The sequence below is a fragment of the Tachypleus tridentatus genome, chromosome 1 (assembly GCF_004210375.1).
Source record: "Tachypleus tridentatus isolate NWPU-2018 chromosome 1, ASM421037v1, whole genome shotgun sequence".
Classification (NCBI taxonomy): Eukaryota; Metazoa; Arthropoda; class Merostomata; order Xiphosura; family Limulidae; genus Tachypleus; species Tachypleus tridentatus.
In genome coordinates, this window is record NC_134825.1 from 117,618,327 (window position 1) to 117,630,708 (window position 12,382).

A 12,382-nucleotide genomic window follows, 5' to 3' on the forward strand; every position below is an offset into this window, starting at 1 on the left:
TGAGCACCCGACGTACTTCGATCGATTCCAAAAATCAATACGGTAATGAGTGTAGCTAACTAAATATATTATTTTTCACGTTCTTATAAAGTTTATAATGCATTGTTTTCTCAGTTACGGAACATCGCTGTTAACGGTGTTTTCGGTCGTAAATCCAATAGTACCTCACCAGGTTCCATATGCAAAGCTAATAATGCAAAATAAGATATTTCTAATGAATTTAAAATAATAAAACTAGATGTGTATATTAGAAAGTCTAGCCAATATCTTTAATAAATATAATATTAGAGAAAGAACACATAAACGCTGATTGTTAGTTTCATATACTGTTGTATATTTAATGATTATTTATAAGAAATTGTGAGTGAAAGTAAAGAGGAATTTATAATAACATTTCAACTACCCTATAATTGATATACCTGGTGCCAATAAAGCCTTTTGTCCAATACCATTGGCTTTAAGACCAGCTGAGGTAAAACAGACCTAGTAATGATTAAGATATTATTTTATTGGCAAACTGCTTAACAACGGCTGTTACGGTGTAAAGATGGTTGAGAACGATATTTCGACAATTTATTTATGTGAATTTGTTAACTATGTATTATTAATTTATGTCAATTTGTTAACTATGTGTTATTAATTTATTTATTTATGTGAATTTGTTACTATGTATTATTAATTTATTTATTTATGTCAATTTGTTAACTATGTATTATTAATTTATTAATTTATGTCAATTTGTTAACTATGTATTATTAATTTATTTATTTATGTCAATTTGTTAACTATGTATTATTAATTTATTTATGTCAATTTGTTAACTATGTATTATTAATTTCTTTATTTATGTCAATTTGTTAACTATGTATTATTAATTTATTTATTTATGTCAATTTGTTAACTATGTATTATTAATTTATTTATTTATGTCAATTTGTTAACTATGTATTATTAATTTATTAATTTATGTCAATTTGTTAACTATGTATTATTAATTTATTTATTTATGTCAATTTGTTACCTATGTATTATTAATTTATTTATTTATGTCAATTTGTTAACTATGTATTATTAATTTATTTATGTCAATTTGTTAACTATGTATTATTAATTTATTTATTTATGTCAATTTGTTAACTATGTATTATTAATTTATTTATTTATGTCAATATGTTAACTATGTATTATTAATTTATTTATTTATGTCAATTTGTTACCTATGTATTATTAATTTATTTATTTATGTCAATTTGTTACCTATGTATTATTAATTTATTTATTTATGTCAATTTGTTAACTATGTATTATTAATTTATTTATTTATGTCAATTTGTTAACTATGTATTATTAATTTATTTATTTATGTCAATTTGTTAACTATGTATTATTAATTTATTTATTTATGTCAATTTGTTAACTATGTATTATTAATTTATTTATTTATGTCAATTTGTTAACTATGTATTATTAATTTATTTATTTATGTCAATTTGTTAACTATGTATTATTAATTTATTTATTTATGTCAATTTGTTAACTATGTATTATTAATTTATTTATTTATGTCAATTTGTTAACTATGTATTATTAATTTATTTATTTATGTCAATTTGTTAACTATGTATTATTAATTTATTTATTTATGTCAATTTGTTAACTATGTATTATTAATTTATTTATTTATGTCAATTTGTTAACTATGTATTATTAATTTATTTATTTATGTCAATTTGTTAACTATGTATTATTAATTTATTTATTTATGTCAATTTGTTAACTATGTATTATTAATTTATTTATTTATGTCAATTTGTTAACTATGTATTATTAATTTATTTATTTATGTCAATTTGTTAACTATGTATTATTTATTATTATTTTCTCAGATAAACCAGTAAAGCTTTTCATAAAAACCTATTAAACAGCTCGGCTAATATAACTTTAGAGAAGAGCGAGATCTGAAAGAAATTAAAACACATGATACTGTTCAAGTGTAAAGTAACGTAGTGAGACAGTACCAATAGTTTGTAAGAAATTAAAGTGTAGAATTAGAAATATTAAAAGCATTGAAATATTGTGGTTTGTTTTGAATTTTGGGCAAAGCTACTCGAGGGCTATCTGCGCTAGCCGTCCCTAATTGAACAGTGTAAGACTAGAGGGAAGGCAGCTAGTCATCGCCACCCACTGCCAACTCTTGGGCTACTCTTTTACCAATGAATAGTGGGATTGACCGTTACATCATAACGCTCCCACGACTGAAAGGGCTATCATGTTTGGTACGACGTGGATTCAAACCCGCGACCCTTGGATTACGAGTCGCACGCCTTAACCCACCTGGCCAACATTGTGTTAGGGTTCAGATAATGTCGAAAGGTCTTGCATAAGTTTCTTTGATGACCTGAGTGAGAAATGTCATCTACAATACCCAATAAACTCTCATGGTAGCAACGTTTTACAATATTTAGCTACATGGTAAATATATATGTAGAGATGTCAAGTAAAGCTATCGACAAACCTGCTGATTTTTAATAAAATTGAAAAGTAAGTGTAATAAGTGGTGTGAAAATTGTGAAGTGAATAAAAACTTCTCACTTCATATAAATATGTGTTTCTTCATAACAAATCCACATTGGGCTATCTGTTGTGTCCACCGAGGAGAATCGAACCCGTTATTTTAGGGTTGTAAATTTGTAGACTTTCCGCTATTCCAGTGGGAGACTATTTTGTAAGTAAACCCTAAACCTTTACTCAAAGTTGCAATATAAATAAAAACAACATTCTTAGCTGCTTTGCTGGAGAGTTTATTTTAGAAGAACAATTATGACTTTTTTTGTCTGTCATCCTTTAAAAAATATTAAATAATTTTGAGGTGAAATCTTCAGTTAATAGTTGACAGTTTGCCCAGCATGGCCAAGTGATAGAGGTGCTCTATTCGTAATCTCAGGGTCGCAGATTCGAATCCCCGTTACACCAAACCTACTTACCCTTTCAGGATCTTGGCTTATTAATAGACGGAAATTTTCATTGATTAAGACCTTAAATCTAGTTGTGAGAACGTTGTGAATATGATAATATATCAAAGTTAAATATTGTCCCGTTGACTATTTTGTTACACTTTAGTCCAAAAGATGGCAGCATATGACAACTATAAAAATTGCAATTATTTTTTTCTTATAGGAAAACCACGTCGGGCTATCTGCTGTGTCCACCAAGGGGAATCGAACGCCTAATTTTGCATTGTAAATTCCAAGACTTACCGCTGTCCCATCGGGGGATAATATTAAAGATTACTCAAGTTTATATCCACAATTTTCCTTGAACTCACGCACAGTTGGCCATTTCATTGGTTCCAAAAATGTAAATAATTGTTTACAATCAACACTATTTCTCTCGATCTGTAATTTATTACATCACTTTTACCTACATAACATGTGTATTATATAATTATGCTTTCCTAATTATGATATTTTATTTGTCTTTTTGTTGGTCTGAAATTTCTTTAACACTGTTTTTTTTTATTTTAGAGTTGTCTTATTTTTAGTATTTGACTCGTTTTAATGAACTATACATCCTCATCGTCCATGAATTTCGACAATATGTTATATATATATGTAGCAAGATTAAGAACTGGCAAGTAAACAATTGAAGTGAAGAGAATAAATAAATATACGGCCCAGCATGGCCAGGTGGTTAAAGCACTCAACTCTTAATGAGGGTCGCGGATTTGAATCCCCGTCACACCGAACATGCTCGCCCTTTCAACCGTGAGGACGTTATAATGTTACGGTCAATCCCACTATTCGTTGGTAAAAAGAGTAGCCCAAGAGTTGGCGGTGGGTGATGATGACTAGCTGCCTTCCCTCTAGTCTTACACTGCTAAATTAGGGACGGCTAACGCAGATAGTACTCGTGTAGCTTTGTGCGAAATTCCAAAAACCAAACCATCTTTTCCTCTAATCTTACACTGGTAAATTAGGGACGGCTAGCGCAGATAGCCCTCGTGGAGCCTTTCGCGAAATTCAGAATCAAATAAATATACAACAAAATCCTAACTTACCAGATAACATTGTTATCAACGTATAACTTATGCAGTTTTAGCCTTTGATGACATGGTAAATCGAAGAACACCATGTGATAAAACAGGGAGTTTATAAAGTTTGAACTAAAGTATATCCAGAAACATACATGAAGATAAAAAATAATTTAATTATTTTTTCAAATAAACACAATAACATGGGTGATATTCTGCGTTTTTAAATGTCATTTATTTAGTTTTGAATTTCATAGTCTTTATTTGTGTTTGTTTTATTGTTACTCGCAATAAAACTACTAAAGTTTAGTTTTCTTAGTGAATTCCCTTTGAATTTTAATTGTAGTTTATCCACTATTAGATTTTATCGTCTTAAACTCAGTTAAAATTATTTAATTGTAAGTTATTATTAAAAAGAACATTTTTTGCTGAACAACAAACAAACCTTTCTCCGTAGATAGTGTGACATAAAAACATAGTTTTAAAGGTCTTCTTTGATTAGGGTAATACTTTGTATCTTTTATAATTATTTCGCCCTCAATATAGCATTAAATACCTTTGATAAGTTTTCACCATTTTGGAAGGCCCCCTCTGGTGTAATAAAGCAAAACAACAAGTCGATGTGTAACTTCGATGGCGTATGTATGTGCCAGAATTATAGACCCGAACTGGAATAATTATTAACTCTAATTATTAACTCATTTGTTATTCTCGTATTTTAAAGCCAGCTTATCAAGGATTGTGGAAAATAAGTGAACACCGCATTAACTATACTGAAGTTAGAGATGGGTTGTGTTACGAAACGTATCGACTCACATAGTATGATAAACATGTTCATTGAGAACATATAAACTTGAATATCAGTAGATGAAAAATATACTTCTCGACACATCATGTGTTTACACCAGTTCAGAAAAATATTTTTTTTTTTCTAATATTGTGACTTGTTTGTTTTGGTGTTTTTTTTTCAAAAGTGAAAAAGTCTGACGCTCGAGACTTAATACCATTGACTGTACACGCTCCATACTTTCAACTGTGGACGAATTATAGGATCTCATTATTCGATTCAAGTAACAATATAAAGATATTTTATTGACCGCTGCTGTTGGCTTGCGATCTCTCTCTGATCAGCTGTATGGTTCTCTCACGCGATCTCCACGTGAGGTAAAGGTTATTTTTAATTTGAAAATTTCAAATTTGTCGAGAATAGTCTATTAAAATTGAACATCAGCTGGTGTATGACAAGAACACTATTTGTGACAATGTGACATGTAACGTATTTTATTATTAACACTTGCTACAGCGTTTACAATTTGTCTGTAATAGTTTGGTGTGTTTTTGAATTTCGTGCAAAGCTACACGAGGGCTATCTGCGCTACCCGTCCCCTAATTCGGCAGTGTAATACTAGAGGGAATGCAGCTAGTCATCACCACCCACCGCCAACTCTTGGACTACTCTTTTACCAACGAATAGTGGGATTGACCGTAACATTATAACACCCCCACAGCTGATAGGGTTAGCATTTTTGGTGTGACGGGGATTCAAACCCGCGACTTTCAGATTACGAGTCGAGTGCCTTAACCAGCTGGCCATGCCGGCTGTCTGTAATCGTAAACATACCCTTGTGAGCTTGCGTGTTCACCTGCAAATGTTAAAGTACAAGGATGGCCACGAATTATTTAAGTTCTGAGTTTGAAAATCCTCGATTATTTACGAAAAGCGAAACAACAAAAACCAATAAACAAACAAAATAGTTTCCTATTAGTTTCAGATAATAGCCGCAAGGGGTTGAGATAAATCACGGATTTCTTCTCTCATGGTATTTGATTTCGAGCAACTTATTACACGTGGCCTCACACTTAGTGGTTGTCTACTTCTTCCTTCGCGCGCAACCTGCGATTACACGATTTTTATGTGAACTCGTGTCTTTAAACTGGAACTTTGCAAGATCAGACTTTATAAACAGACGATTAAAACGCGAGCATCTGCTGCTGTTTAAGTATATCTCATTAAAGTTGCAGGATCACTGTTTCTACGTTTACGTCTATCACCTGTACACTTCTCTAACGCTTATTATTTTATACGTTTACAACGTCTATCACCTGTACACTTTTCTAACACTTAAGTTATTATTTTATCCGCACGTTTCGCTATTATACAAATTGTTATTTTGTTTTTCCAAACAAGAGTAAAAAAATTAAATATTTTGTTTAGCATAGAATTAACTTCCTCGCTGGTACAGCGGTAAGTCCACGGATTTACTACGCTAAAATCTGGGGTTCGATTCTCCTCGGTGGACTCAGCAGATAGCCCGATGCGGCTTTGCTATGAAAAAAAACACACACAGAGACGCGCAGAAGTATTTAATCACTAATGACAACGCCTTCTAACGGTCGTTTTCATGGTTATCATTCAACCATACTGTGTCACCAGGAAGACTGTAGAAAGAGCCAGTGACGTCAGAGTGTATGAATATATAATAATAGACGGTAAAGGGAGAGATCAATAAGTTATTAGTAATAGTTGTGAAGAAATAATTCAATATTTGTAAAACTCTCGAAACAAAATAGTTACGAAACTTTAAACAATTTGGAACTTTATGTTAGATGTTTACTTCTTGTAACTCTCGCAAAGCTATTCGAGGACTACGTTTGTTTTCCCTTCCTAATTTTGAGCTGATAGACTAAAGATTTGGTTTGAATTTAGCGCAAAGCTACACAAGGGCCATCTGCGCTAGCCGTCCCTGATTTAGCAGTGTAAGACAAGAGGGAAGGCAGCTAGTCAACACCACCCACCGCCAACTCTTGAGCTGTTCTTTTGCCAACGAATAGTTGGATTGACCGTCACATTATAAAGACACCAGCATGAAAGGCCGAAGATGTTTGGTGCGACGGGGATTCAAATCCTAGACCCTCAGATTACGAGGCGAACGCCTTAACCCACCTGGCCATGCCGGCGTTGATAGATTAACCAAAAAGCAGTTGATCAGCTGCACCCACCGACATCTTAATTAAATCAGTATATTTTTACAGTCACCTATTATAGCGCACTCACGATCCCAATGTTCTGAGAGAGCTTTTGTGACGACAGAATGGGAAACATAAACACTCCTGCAGGCTAACCACTAAGCCACGCCCGATAAACGGCAGGGAACTAAAAAGATGCATTTGTTGTATACTAATAACATTTTCAATCGAGTGGTATATTTGTCAAACATACGATCAGTATTTACCTCCAATTTTGTAGGCGTACTATAGAGTTTATGGAGTAACTTATATAAAACACTTAAAACTTATGTCATGCACGAAAACGCAGCTTTTACCGGAAAAGTGAACACCACCAAAAAGAGTTCGAACATATTTCCATAGGCTATTAACGTAATTACATCTCCAAATTAAGGAAACCAATCTGATGAGTGAGATTGTACCTGAACAGAATCAAATCGTTTCTGTTATACACTTACTTTTCGAAGATTTGAGGTTTTTATATTTTCATATATTAACCTTCACAGACTTTTTAAATATTTTCCTTTAGAGCGAAGTAATAAAGTTTGTTTGTTTGTTTGTTTGTTTTTGGAATTTCGCGCAAAGCTACTCGAGGGCTATCTGCGTTAGCCGTCCCTAATTTAGCAGTGTAAGACCAAAGGAAAGACAGCTAGTCATCACCACTCACAGCCAACTCTTGGGCTACTCTTTTACTGACGAATAGTGGGATTGACCGTCACGTTATAACGCCCGTACGGCTGAAAGGGCGAGCATGTTTGGTGTGACGGGGATTCGAACCCGCGACCCTTAGATTACGAGTCGAACACCTTAACCTATCTGGCCATGCCGGACCATACTAAAGATCTTAGATTTCCTTCAACTGTATTTATTCTCTTTTCATATAACACTGAAGAAAAAAATTCTTCCAAGTACAAAAACTTATTTTCCGTAAATTATTTATCAATGTGAACGAGCCCCCCAGTGGATCAGCGGTATGTTTGCGGACTTACAACGCTGAAAACCGGGTTTCGATACCCGTGGTGGGCAGAGCACAGATAGCCCATTGTGTAGCTTTGTGCTTAATTCAGAGCACCAACAATGTGAACGTAGATCGAGATCAACGCCCTCTATAACGTAGGTTATGTAAGATATTTTACCTAACATTATAATCCATTTAAAAACATAATATACATGACTCAAGCTGTTTATTAACCATTTAAATTTAAGAAAAGATAATATAAGTTGTTTTTATTCTCTACCTTTTCGGCTTCATAGCAAAATATAATTTATTGTTTGTTATTGTTGAAAACGTGACGCAATTTTTAATTTAATAGAATGAATATAGCTTTTCCATTTATCTCATTGTTAGTAGAATGTCTTTCACTGTTAAATCTCAGTTGTCTCCTTGTGGAAGTTTGTATTAAGGTTTAGAAGACTAGAAGAATACAGTGCAATAGTTGTAAACGTGTATTTGTTTCCAGTAACGTGAGACAAAGGTATGACACATCCAGCTACAGACAACACTACAAGATATACCTGGCGTGTTGTTAATCTCGCTTTACAAGGAAACACCCATTTTGAAAACAATTTGAATATTTTGCTACACTCTCTGGATACCTTTATAACAGCGACCTCTAGTTTCGGGAAATATAAACGAGGACATAAATTTGCAGACTTTTACTATTCACACTACTAAAGAAAATTACTGAATTTTATTAAAATATTGTTTGAACAATAGAAGAAACAATTGTATTCTCGACTTTTAATAAGAAACTTTGGAACATCCCTATATTCATCTTATTTTTAGGATTTGTTTTATGAAATATCAAATTAATAATGCAGTATATATTCATATTTCAGTACTCGTCTAAAATTTGTCATATCTGAGACAGCAGAAGTGTGTCTTGAGTAAAACACCAGGCCAGAAACAAGTTGAGCATTGAAAAGGCAATCATTTAGTAAACACAACGTCTATAACGTAACTATACGTAGCGCATTTATACTTCAAGTATATACAACTTTATGTTTTCAATGTAGAATTTCATAATTCTTCTGTGATTTCTCTATTAAAACTCATCACTACAGGAACACGAGTTTATAGTTTTACTTAGTTTTATTTCACTTTAATCTCTTTAAAATTATCAAAACGAGATCAGCCAATAGTGTAACAGATTATTAAAGTCTTAAGGTTTTATCTCAGCCAATAACAAAATAAGATGTTAACACATAAACACGACAGACGGGCTACCAAACACTTATAACGACCGACCACTGAGAAAAAAAAATGTTATGGCTAATAGTATCACTAGCTAGACAAAATGACATTTTTGCAACCCGCAGCTGTTCCGAGCAGGTAAACAAATAAATGAACTTCCTTCTGAGCATCTGTTCAAATACGAAAGATAAAAATTACAAGTTTTTTTTTCTTATATTTTATCAGTTGAGTATAAACAAAAAATTACCAGTAACTTAAGTTTATCGTTTACTTTTGGATATAGCTTTTATTATCTTTAAATATAAATCACAATTTATTAATCTTTGAATCAAATTGCGAATGTCATGGTCTTAACTACTAATTAGGCTTAACGAATAAATTTCTGAGCTAAATTAATGCAAGTCATATGGTGTCCTACACTAACTTGCCTCCAAGGACCTGTTAATTGTAATGTGTAGATTACCGTTTTGCGCACATTTGATAACGTGAGTTAGCGAAATTTCTAGGTCTCAGTTATAGCAGCTAACTATCAGTTATTCTCAGCTAGCAATGATATTACAACACACATGAGATTTATTCCTACGTGTCACAGTAGAGCATTGTTTCTGTGCGTAACAATAGAACAGTAACACTTCTCTACTAACTGAGTAAATAACTGTCATGATGTTTCACAATAACGACAGTGGACAACTATAAATTGAGATTTTCAATGATATGCAAAGATTCTTCATGTCTTAGAATGCATATTATTAATTTATATATTTCATAAAAAAATTATACCCACTTATTCAACAACACCATGTGGTTGCAGAATCTATTTTGCAACTAATTAAATGTAAACTACTTATGTTTAACACTTCATCATCAACTGATGTTTAGATTGTCTTTAGAATCTTTAGATTCTAGGCCTAATTTCGTATTTATTAGTTTTTAATATAATAAAGTGTTACCCTAATTCTGACTGGTAAGTAACTTAAATAAAATTTATACTAAGATCATTTAATCAATGTTTAATCAATATCACGCCATAACAGTTGTAACTGACGATATAGATATTTTACATGGACCACAACTATTGTCCATCGTAATCCAGTTGGTCTAATAGGCCCTCGTCGTATTAGGCGGAAAACATTGTTAGCACTGGATATAACAGATACAATGTGCTTTACGATTTTTGGACAATTCGTCGTCGTCATAATTGGTCACACTCTTTATTCGTCACATTTTACTGGACTCGAAAAGTGACGTCATTTTTATATATCCATAAAAATAAACTTTGCCCTGTTTTCGCTTTTAGATTTTTTTTTTATTAAGCCTTCTTTTCGGTTGTAAGAAAATATTTAGCCCAGTAATTATTACAAGTTCTACGGATTGAGTTGTAACCCACTATCTGTGTGACGAATAAAGACTGCGACCAATTATAACTGTGACAAATTGTCAAGATACGTACTTGACATATTATCACATATCCCCTCTTCGCTTTCATTCATAATTTCATAGAAATAGTTCGAAACTTAGTATATCTTGTTCATATTACACAAAACTATACTGTATTACAATAAACTTGTTGTTTTTTCTGAAGACTCAGACTTTCAAAGTTTCCACAAAAGTGAAATCAACTTCTGATATTTGCATCCAAAGAAACACTGAAACAAAAAAGTGTTCAAAGAAATGCTAATTTTCCACGTTATGCGTGTATCCATTCAGCTTTATGATCAAACTTAGGATAAACTACATGTATTGTGTGATGAAAAAAAAAAGTCAAACCCCAATTTCACTCTATTTTCTTTTAGGTAGCTTTGGTTTGTTTTGAATTTCGCGCAAAGCTGCTCCAAGCCGTCCCTAATTTAGAAGTGTAAGGCTAGATGGAAGGCAGCTAATCATCACCACCCACCCCCACCCAATGAATAGTGGGATTGATCGTGACATCATAACGTCCCCACGGGTGAGAAAGCGAGCATGTTTGGTGTGACGGGAATTCGAACCCGCCACCCTCAGATTACCAGTCGAGTGCCTTATCCACTTGGTCATGCCGGGCCCTTCTTATGAGTGTCAAAATATTTCTTTCAAAACTACACAAACGCCTGGCCATCCCGAATTATTGAACTAGTAAATTAAAAGAAAGATGGTTACTCAACAGCTGAGGCTGAAACTTTTGCGATTGGTCAGTGGAATTTGGTCATTAGTCTCATAGTGTCTCCCCCCCACACACACACACGCACACAAAGCTCCAGCCTGAGTAAGGTGCGTTTTGTAGCAATGAGCCGCAAACAGCGGATCCACGGATTCATAAAACAATTATATTTGAGTCCACATTAAAAGCTAATAAACGGGTATTTTAGAGAAAACTGTATATTTACCGATGTCACGCAGTGTCTGATATACTGAATACATCATAATATTATAACCTCCAATGACATCTGTTCCTCAATGTTTCGCGTGACCTCAACCTGTTTACACGTGCAAGCGACGAAAAGCTTATCCTTCATCTCTTAATGTATTAATCACTTAGACACAACTAAAATTAAGTGAAAAGAGCTTTGACTACTCTCGTGCAGGGATATACAGAAACAGTTTCCACTGTTTAATTAGCTCGTGGGCCCGGCATGGCCAAGCACGTTAATGCGTGCGACTCGTAATCCGAGGATCGTTGGTAAAAGAATAGCCCAAGAGTTGGCGGTGGGTGGTGATGACTAGCTACCTTCCCTCTAGTCTTACACTGCAAAATTAGGGACGGCTAGCACAGATAGCCCTCGAGTAGTTTTGTGCGAAATTCAAAAACAAACAAACTTAATTAGCTCGTATTCCAAAATTTCAAGTGTTCGAAAGTAATTTTATTTTTTATAAACACAACGTCAAAATAAAGAGCAACACTAGGTAACATAGTTTCGGAAGACTGCATTTTGTGTTCTCTCAAATAACGTTACGTTTCAGAATATTTATCTTGATACTGAAATGAAAAGTCCTTGACGTGCAGGTCTAATATAATTGGGAAGTTGAAGGCTTAATGCTCAGGCCTTCTCAAAGCTTCAGAGAGGCAGGGATAATTTCTACACGCCTATAATAAAAATAAGAAATTCTGGCATATCAAAACAAAATAAGACACTCGTTAACCCTAAATAAAAAGAAACCATGATCTAGATATTTAATAT